The sequence below is a fragment of the Bubalus kerabau genome, chromosome 4 (genome assembly GCF_029407905.1).
Source record: "Bubalus kerabau isolate K-KA32 ecotype Philippines breed swamp buffalo chromosome 4, PCC_UOA_SB_1v2, whole genome shotgun sequence".
Taxonomy (NCBI): Eukaryota; Metazoa; Chordata; class Mammalia; order Artiodactyla; family Bovidae; genus Bubalus; species Bubalus kerabau.
In genome coordinates this window covers 37,162,843-37,172,160 of record NC_073627.1, presented here as the reverse complement: position 1 = coordinate 37,172,160, position 9,318 = coordinate 37,162,843, and positions in this window count along the sequence as shown.

Here is a 9,318-nt window from a genome sequence, read left to right as displayed (position 1 = left end):
CTGCACCAGGCATTGCTCTGTCTTGGCTTTGGGGTCGAACAAATAGGCCTCGTCCTGCTTTAAAACAATATTGACATAACATCTTTTTCAGCAGTTCTACTGATTGTCTTATTATATGGGCTTCCCTGGTGGCTCGGTGGTAAAGAATCTGCCTGCCGATGCAGGAGACAAGAGTTCAATCCCTGGGTCAGGAAGATACCCAGAAGGATATGCAACCTACTCCAGTATTGTTGCCCGGGAAGTTCCCTGGACAGAGGACCATGGTGGGTGATAGGCCATGGGGTGGCAAAAGAGTTGGGCACGACTTAGCAATTAAACAACGTAATTTTAGAAAAGTACAGAGGTGTAGTACAGAGGCAGAAAAGTTATTACCCTTACCATCGCCACCAGGAGGCATATTTTCTTTGGGTATTTTTCTTAGAGGGTTTTCAAGTCACTTCTGATCAGTCTTTGTTTTGGCCTCAAACCAACAATGAGATTATGAATACTACGGTATTTTTTAAAGCTGAAGTTAAAGGAGTTGCTGATAATTTTTTCAGTTGGCCATGTCATATTTTGTCTCATGAGTTCTTTTTTAAATTCTTACTTTGGCCTCACAGCTTATGGGATCTCAGTTCCCTGACCAGGGATTGAACCCCAGGTCCCTGGCAGTGAAAGGCCAGAATCCTCACCACTAAGCCATCTGCGAACCCTCTGAAGTATTTCAAATAGTTTGGAAAGTAACATGGCCAAGATCTATTTACTAAGATTATAGATGGTAGATACCATTTTGCAACATTTAATCCAGGTCTTAAATTGTTTTGATAGATGACTTTTTAGTGACTTTAAAATTTATTTTTTATTGAAGGATAATTGCTTTACAGAATTTTGTTGTTTTCTGTCAAACCTCAATATGAATCAGCCATAGGTATACATATATCCCCTCCCTTTTGAACCTCCCTCCCATCTCCCTCCCCATCCCACCCCTCTAGGTTGATAGCACCTGTTTTGAGTTTCCTGATCCATACAGTAAATTCCTCTTGGCTATCTATTTAGTGACTTGTTTTTATAAAAGGAAAATTTTTTTTTAATTTTATTTTTAAACTTTACAAAATTGTATTAGTTTTGCCAAATATCAAAATGAATCTGCCACAGGTATACATGTGTTCCCCATCCTGAACCCTCCTCCCGCCTCCCTCCCCATACCATCCCTCTGGGTCGTCCCAGTGCACTAGCCCCAAGCATCCAGTATCGTGCATTGAACCTGGACTGGCAACTCGTTTCATACATGAAAAAGGAAATGTTTATTATCGAAGATGCAAGCATGGCAGAAAATTTCCCGAATCCTCTGAATTACACTTGGTTGTTGGTGAACATAATCCCAGACAGGTCTTTCATTATATAGAAGGATAGAAATTTAAATAGAAATGGCTTGTTTTTTGGTGGTAACTCAGGATTTACTCTTTTTTTTTTTTTTTTTTTTTTAAGATTTATTTTATTTATTCTGGTTGCCCTGGGTCTTTGATAATGTACAGGCTTCTCTAGTTGCAGCGAGTGGGCTTCTCATTGCTGTGGCCTCGTTGCGGAGCGCGGGCTCAGGGCGCCCAGGCTTCAATTGTTGCTTCATGTGAGCTCAGTAGTTGAAGTTTGCAGGCTCTGGGGCTCCGGCTCAGTAGTTGTGACACCCGGGCTCAGCTACCCTGCAGCGTGTGGGATCGTCCCAGACCAGCAGATTCCCAACCACTAGACCACCAGGGAAGCCCAGGATTTACTCTTAACAACTTTCCAGTATACCGTATAGCCGTCGCCATGTTGTATACGTGACATTCCCAGTACTTTACTTACAACTGGAACCTTGTACCTTTTGACCACTGTCATGTAATTCCTCCATCCCCTGGCCTCACCTGGTTATCACAAATCTGATTTCCTTTTTGATGAGTTTAGTTTTTGTTCTGTTTGGTTTAGATTTGGCATGTAAGTAAGATTATGTAGTATTTATCATCATGACTTTTTTGGGCTGTGCATGTGGCATGCTGGATTCTAGTTCCCCATCTAGGAATCGAACCTGTACCCCAACCTCTAGGAAAATCCCTACATAATATTTCTGTTTGACTTATTTCACTTTGCATAATGCCCACAAGATCCATCCATCTTATTACAAATGGCAATTAGATAAGTGAACTCTTTGCCAGGGCCAACCTCAGGAGAGGCAAACAGGGCACTTTTCACAGGGACCAAATTTAAGGGACAACAAAAATCTCATAAATAGTACTTTAATGCAGTATTTTAAAAATTAAAATTAATGTAAAAATCCATGATGGAGTAAAGAGTACCAGTTTTTAAAGATTTTTATTTTTTTTGGATGTGGACCATTTTCAAAATGTTTATTGAATTTGATATAGTATTACTTCTGTTTTATGTTTTTTGGCCCCAAGGGGATCTTAGCTTCCTCATCAGGGATCAAACCTGCACCCCCTACATTGGAAGGTGAAGTCTTAACCACTGAATTGCCAGAAGTGGAAGTTGCTCAGTTGTGTCCTACTCTTTGCGACCCCATGAACTGCAGCCTGCCAGACTCCTCTGTCCATGGAATTCTCCGGGCCAGGATACTGGAGTGGGTAGCCATTCCCTTCTCCAAGGGATCTTTCCAACCCAGGGGTTGAACCCATGTCACCCGCATTGAAGGCAGATTCTTTACCATCTGAGCCACAGATCAGATCAGATCAGTCGGTCAGTCGTGTCCGACTCTTTGCGACCCCATGAATCGCCGCACGCCAGGCCTCCCTGTCCATCACCAACTCCCGGAGTACGGGGATGCCCCTAAAATTGCCAGGGAGGTCACCAAATAGTAACATTTGAAATTTTGAAAGGATCTATATGAATCCCCCACCACGGCCCCATCTTTGCCTCTGGCCCCACTGTGACTGGACACAGCGCTGGTCTTCACAGGTGTCATTCTGTGGTCTCTTGTCTCCTGCGATGACTCTTGATGCCTCATTTAAGGCTTGTGTGTGTTTTTTCTTTAGATTGTGCGCTGCTCTCTTTCCTTGGAACTTAATCTTTGGGAGAACTTTGAATCTTTGATGGAAGTGGCCTACCTATAGAGAGAATTATATTTGCTTTCTCCCAGCCGGAGGCTGCACTAGCAACCTGGGAACCCTTTGCATTTTGTGAAGGTTTTCTTAAGCTCTACAAGTGGGTGAATTGCAGCACAAACTATGGAAGGGCTGGGTTGTAGTTTCAGGTTTTCGAGAAAGATTATTTTTTCCTTCCATTCAAGGTTGAGCCAGGCAAGTTCCCTTGCTCCTTCCTTCCTAAAATGGATTTTGGATTTGGTTTTCCTGTGTCTTTATACTGAGCTTGCAGGAGGCCCTGATTATGTGCCGAAATCTCCCACTATCTTGGAGCCTTGGGCTTTAGCTCCTGTCCCCTGTAGCCCAGAAAACAGTCTGGACAAAACTCAAGGTCTCTTGTGTTTCACAGAAACCCTTGGGAAGAAAAGCTGACTTAGGTGCTCGCTTACCTCCCAGGCTTCCTGAGTTTACTGCATTTTCAGCCTCTGTAGAAATATTTCTATTTATTCCAGCTCAGTAGTGTTTATTTTCTTTCTTTCTTTTTTTTTTTTTTTTTTTACAAAATATTTAATCCACAAATTTAGTCTTTTCAATTAGGAAAGCCATGTAGGCTAGCTAGTCAGCTGATGGCCATCCTACCTCGCAAGTATGGCTTTTATCCTTTTTTGGTCAGGTTTTATAATATTTACTTTCTGTTCTGCAAATATAATCCCTGCAGTTATGCCCTCTTATTGATGTATTTAAATGGCTCATCTTTAACTTATCACGGCTCCTTACCTATCATCTTTTTTATTCACCTCTCTAGGATGTTTTTCAGTAAGGGCTCATAACTGCTTCATTATACTCCCTGAATCTTTTATTTCTGAAACTCTTCTGTAGCCTTCAAAACTGAAAGCATATCTTGGCCGGACATTTCTTTCTCTCATACTTTTGTGGACGTTGCTTGATTTTTGTATTGGTCAGAGTTCGCCAGAGACTCAGTAGCATGAATATGTATGTGTATATGTATATATTTCAGAGGCTAAAAATGGATGATTTTCATTATCATCCACTTGCAAGTTGGATACCCAAGAAAAATAGGGGTGTAATTCAGTCCAAGTTCAAAGGCCTGAGAAGATTAGATGAGATATCCCAGCTCAACCAACTGAGGCTGGAAAGAAAAGGACTGAATTTCTCCTTCCTCCATCTTTTGTTCTATTCAGGCCTTTGATGGATTGAATGATGCCCATTCACACTGGGGAGTGCCATCTGCTTTACTGAGTCTACCAGCTCAAATGCTAATCTCATCAAGAATACCTTTACAGACACACTCAGAAATAATATTGAACCTGGGCACTTCGTGGTCAGTCAAGTTGACACATAAAATAATCACGACCAGTCTACCCCTTTTCAATTTGTACCCCAATGCGTCTCTTTAAACCATATTTAATCTCCAAATAAAGATAATAACAAGATCATAATTCCATGATACAACTCTCATGTGTACAGCTGAAAATACACTAACCCCTTCCCCGGCAAAAGAGCTAAAGTCCTTGAGTGGTATTTACTCTTCTTGATATGCCCTAACTTAAATACTAGGATGTAAAATTAACAATACTTAAAAGCTATGATAGCTTCCCTGATAGCTCAGTTGGTAAAGAATCTGCCTGCAATGTAGGAGACCCTGGTTCAATTTCTGGGTCAGGAAGATGTGCTGGAGAAGGGATAGGCTACCCTCTCCAGTATTCTTGGGCTTCCCTTATGGCTCAGCTGGTAAAGAATCCACCAGCAATGTGGGAGAAATGGGTTTGATCCCTGGGTGGGAAGATGCCCTAGAGAAGGGAAAGGCTACCCACTCCAGTATTCTGGCCTGGAGAATTCCACGGACTGTATAGTCCATGGGGATGCAAAGAGTTGGACACGACTGAGCGACTTTGACTTGTCACTTAAAAGCTATGATGTAAAGTCAATACATCTTCAGTTACATGATAAGACAATAAGAGAGGAAAGAAAACAGAGATACACATACAAACACATATGCATCAAAAATAAAATATTCACAACAGTTATAGCTATAACTAGCCATGTGTTCATGTGAAGTCGCTCAGTGTTCATAGCTGGCATTTATAACTACCTTCTTCTAACCATTCTGTAATGTCTACCTTCAGCAAGCACCTCAGGTGGTTGTGATTCTTTACTTGGTGGGATGACCCAAACCTTCATTTTTGAATATTTTTATTTATCTATCATATTTATTTATTTATTTTGCCACACCACACAGCTTATGAGATCTTAGTTGCCTGACTAGGGATTGAATCTGGCAGTGAAAGCTCTGAGTCTTAACCACTGGACCACCAGAGAAGTCCCCAAACCCTCATTCTTGAAGGGTTTTAGACCATTACTAATCCTTCCTCCGTTGGATTGTTGTCATTTTCCGTTGACTTGAATTGCAGGACATGGTAATACTAAGAGATGCCCACACACACGCTTCCTTACCTCCATTGCCGATAGTAGTCCAATTTCTGCTTGGCAGTCAGGATCTATGACTCTAGCCAGCCAACATCATAACTCCCTTCTTTGCCTGTTGAGTCATGAGATGCCCAAAGTGGCTGGGTGGCAGTCTTAACTTCAAGTGCAATGAAATCTTTATTGTGTCTCCTGGTGGAAGCATCCTTCCCTCTGGAAGAAGGCCTCTAGGTCAGCAGAGCATAAAGTCACAGGAACAGGAAGCAAAGGTCTTGCTGCTGAGTCATTAGGGGAAATAGGGTGCCACTCCCTTGATTCCTGGACCCATGAATCCTGGCTATCAGAGAATCAGCACCATATATCTAATGCTGATTCAGAGCACACACAGCCTCCTGGAGAACCTTGCCCCAGTCCCAGAACTGTGAAGTGAGTTCTTCTTTTTCTTTTCTTAATTGTATTGTTTATTTTTGCCTGTGCTGGTCTGTGGCTGCATGAGGGCTTTTCTCTAGTTGTGGTGAATGAAGGGCCACCCCCTAGTTGCGATGTGTGGGCTTCTCATTGCAGCGGCTTCTCGTTGCAGAGCAACAGCAGTAATTGTGGTGCCTGGGCTTAGTTCCCCGTGTCGGGTCTTAGTTCCTGGACCAGTGGTTGAACCCACGTCCCCCGCATTGGCAGGCAGATTCTTTACCACTAGATCACCAGGGAAGTGCCCCACCACAGTTTAAACTCATCTGACTCTGGTTTCCATGCTTGCTCTGTCTCTTCAAACTGTTTTAACTTTTAGTATGCCTGTAAATTGCTGCTGAAAGCCAGACAAGATGCACTGGATAAAAGGAATTGCTATAAACAAGGCTTCAGTGATGTCGCCTTGAAGTCTGTGGGTAGGGGAAGGGAAGCATTCTACAGCCTATGAGTAGGTCTCACTATTTCAGTGAGCCGATGCCCTGGGCCACAAACTTCACAGGTGTTTCTCCAGTTTTGGGGATGGGATTGTTAGAGAGCGCTGCTGCTGCTAAGTCCCTTCAGTCATGTCTGACCCTGTGCAACCCCACAGACGACAGCCCACCAGGCTCCCCCGTCCCTGGGATTCTCCAGGCAAGAACACTGGAGTGGGGTGCCATTTCCTTCTCCAATGCATGAAAGTGAAAAGCGAAAGTGAAGTCCCTCAGTCGTGTCTGACTCTTAGCGACCCCGTGGACGACTACAGCCCACCAGGCCCTCCATCCATGGGATTTTCCAGGCAAGAGTGCTGGAGTGGGGTGCCATTGCCTTTACAGTTAGAGAGCGCTAGGATTGGGTATTTCCTTTCTCCCAGGTGGGTTAGGCTCTGGTAAAATAGCTTCTCTTGAGGGCAGATCTCATTAAGAACAGAATGCTCTGAGGGTGTCTCAAAATGGCTGCTTTTCCTCTCCTCCTGACAGAAGCAGATTTCTCTCTGATCTTCACTTTAAGAATCTGGTGGAGTTCCTGGAGGTAAAACTCACAAAGAAAGGGCCACTCCATCTAAGCCTGGGCCCCCTGGAGTTTTAAACCCTTAGGTTTGTCCACACTGAGCCTCCAGCAATTCAATGGCCGGGGGTGTTTTGTTTGTCTTTCTTTAAAATTTTGGCTGCATTGTTCAGCATGCAGAATCTTAGTTTCCGTACAAGGATTGCACTCGAGCCCCCTGCAGTGGAAGCGTGGAATCTTAAATTCTGGACCGCCAGTGTTTTGATATTCCGACCCTAATGGGGTTCTAGTGGAGGCGTCTGTTCACATGTTTCTGCTCTGGTTAAGTTGTAATTCTTTGTATGTTCCTGTCTCTCTCTCCAACTGGGAGGGTGGGCAGGCAGAGGTTTATGCTCTGACCTCAATTCTCTAATGGATCTAAAAAAAAGGTGTTGATTCATTTTGTTCAGCTTTCTACTCTTTAGGATGGAGTGACAACTTCCAAGCTCCTTACATGCCAGACAGGAAACTGGAAGTCTCTCTCTCTTTTTAAATGACAGCTTTATTGAGATATAATTCATATATAACAAAACTCACCCTTTTAGACTGTAAAATTCAGAGGTTTTTAGGATAGTCACAAAGTTGTGCAATCCTCTCTGTTTTGTTGTGCTCAGTTGTGTCCAACTGTTTGCGACCCCATGGACTGCAGCCCGCCAGGCTTCTCTGTCCATGGGGATTCTTCAGGCAAGAATACTGGAGTGGGTTGCCATTTCCTACTCCAGAGGATCTTCCCGACCCAGGAAGATCGTGTGTCTTGCATCTCCTGCATTGGTAGGCAGATTCTTTTCCACTGAGACACCTGGAAAGCCCTTCAGATCAGATCAGATCAGTGACTCAGTCGTGTCCGACTCTTTGCGACCCCATGAATCGCAGCACACCAGGCCTCCCTGTCCATCACCAACTCCCGGAGTCCACTCAGATTCACAAACATCGAGTCAGTGATGCCATCCAGCCATCTCATCCTCTGTCGTCCCCTTCTCCTCCTGCCCCCAATCCCTCCCAGCATCAGGGTCTTTTCCAATGAGTCAGCTCTTCGCATGAGGTGGCCAAAGGACTGGAGTTTCAGCTTTAGCATCATTCCTTCCAAAGAAATCCCAGGGCTCTCCTTCAGAATGGACTGGTTGGATCTCCTTGCAGTCCAAGGGACTCTCAAGAGTCTTCTCCAACACCACAGTTCAAAGCATCAATTCTTCAGCGCTCAGCCTTCTTCACAGTCCAACTCTCACATCCATACATGACCACAGGAAAAACCATAGCCTTGACTAGACCGACCTTTGTTGGCAAAGTAATGTCTGTGCTTTTGAATATGCTATCTAGGTTGGTCATAACTTTCCTTCCAAGGAGTAAGCATCTTTTAATTTCATGGCTGCAGTCACCATCTGTAGTGATTTTGGAGCCCAGAAAAATAAAGTCTGACACTGTTTCCCCATCTATTTCCCAGGAAGTGGTGGGACCGGATGCCATGATCTTCGTTTTCTGAATGTTGAGCTTTAAGCCAACTTTTTCACTCTCCACTTTCACTTTCATCAAGAGGCTTTTTAGTTCCTCTTCACTTTCTGCCATAAGGGTGGTGTCATCTGCATATCTGAGGTTACTGATATTTCTCCTAGCAATCTTGATTCCAGCTTGTGCTTCTTCTAGTCCAGCATTTCTCATGATGTACTCTGCATATAAGTTAAATAAACAGGGTGACAATATATAGCCTTGACATACTCCTTTTCCTATTTGGAACCAGTCTGTTGTTCCATGTCCAGATCTAACTGTTGCTTCCTGACCTGCATACAAATTTCTCAAGAGGCAGGTCAGGTGGTCTGGTATTCCCATCTCTTGAAGAATTTCCCACAGTTTATTGTGATCCACACAGTCAAAGGCTTTGGCATAGTCAATAAAGCAGAAATAGATTTCTGGAACTCTCTCGCTTTTTCCATGATCCAGCGGATGTTGGCAATTTGATCTCTGGTTCCTCTGCCTTTTCTAAAACCACCTTGAACATCAGGAAGCTCACGGTTCACGTATTGCTGAAGCCTGACTTGGAGAATTTTGAGCATTACTTTACTAGCGTGTGAGATGAGTGCAATTGTGCGGTAGTTTGAGCATTCTTTGGCATTGCCTTTCTTTGGGATTGGAATGAAAACTGACCTTTTCCAGTCCTGTGGCCACTGCTGAGTTTTCCAAATTTGCTGGCATATTGAGTGCAGCACTTTCACAGCATCATCTTTCAGGATTTGGAATAGCTCAACTGGAATTCCATCACCTCCACTAGCTTTGTTCGTAGTGATGCTTTCTAAGGCCCACATGGAATGAGGTTCATGACATTGTACAGGAGACAGGG